Source organism: Poecilia formosa, unplaced genomic scaffold, assembly GCF_000485575.1.
Source record: "Poecilia formosa unplaced genomic scaffold, Poecilia_formosa-5.1.2 Scaffold714, whole genome shotgun sequence".
NCBI lineage: Eukaryota > Metazoa > Chordata > Actinopteri > Cyprinodontiformes > Poeciliidae > Poecilia > Poecilia formosa.
The window spans coordinates 14,072-14,918 of NW_006800653.1; the positions used below are offsets into that span (position 1 = coordinate 14,072).

The 847-nt window shown below is 33.3% G+C and overlaps 1 long non-coding RNA gene across 1 annotated transcript in view; it reads left to right on the forward strand.

The window, feature by feature from the left end:
• Positions 1–436, forward strand: part of LOC107834672 (uncharacterized) — a 3,388-nt gene extending 2,952 nt beyond the window's left edge. Inside the window, exon 3 of the long non-coding RNA XR_001660477.1 lies at positions 339–436. This is a non-coding gene — a long non-coding RNA (uncharacterized LOC107834672). The remainder of the gene's footprint in view (positions 1–338) is intronic.
• The last annotated feature ends 411 nt before the right edge of the window (positions 437–847 follow it).

Genomic DNA, 847 nt, shown 5'->3' on the forward strand with positions numbered 1-847 from the left:
ATGATGAGGCATTTTAGATTTTATAGAAATTTACTGTATTCCACCTCTACTTTCATTAATGTGATTTTTCTCTCCTACTGCCCTTATTTCAGCTTGAACTCAAATTGAACTTGAAGTACAACCAGCACAACATTTTTAGGCACTTGGAGGTGTATATAAAAAAATACATTTTCTTAAATTCAGCAAATACTATGTAAGGAAATGGAGTGGAATTTAGAATCTATATGTCTGTCTGTCTGTCACTCTGTTTTCCAGCAGCATTACTTGGCATTTGGGTTGTTTAGATGCATCAGGAAAATGAATGATCTTGCTCAGGTGTTTAATCTGTATTGTTCCAGACTGAATATTGAGCCAGTTAGCAGCTGTGTGACCCGTGGAGCCCTGCAGACCAGAGTTTCAACAGCTGACACAGAGTGAGCACGAGACGGTGCAGGAGAATCTGAGTATTGACTTAACAGCATTACATTTACTGCAGACTGAACAGCTATATCAATCACTTTTCTAAGTCTGTTTTTCTCATCAGCAATTAAAATAATAAAAATAAGACTTAGGAGTGGAACTAAAATCTATTTTAAAAATAGACAAAAAATAAATCAAGTGAGAATGCAGACATACCATGCCTTGTAAAAGTATTTTTCTACTGTCATATTTTAGCTATAATATTTAATGTAGTTTGGAAATAAGATTCAATGCAACTGATTGCTTTTAGAAGTGGCTAAATTAGGGTTAGAGTGTGGGTTTTGATGTCTTCAATGTTTTTACTGTTTTTATCTTTAGTTTTTATCTATTTATTAATTTCTTTTTATTTCTCTTTCTCACTATCAATGTTTTAATGATGTAAAGCCCC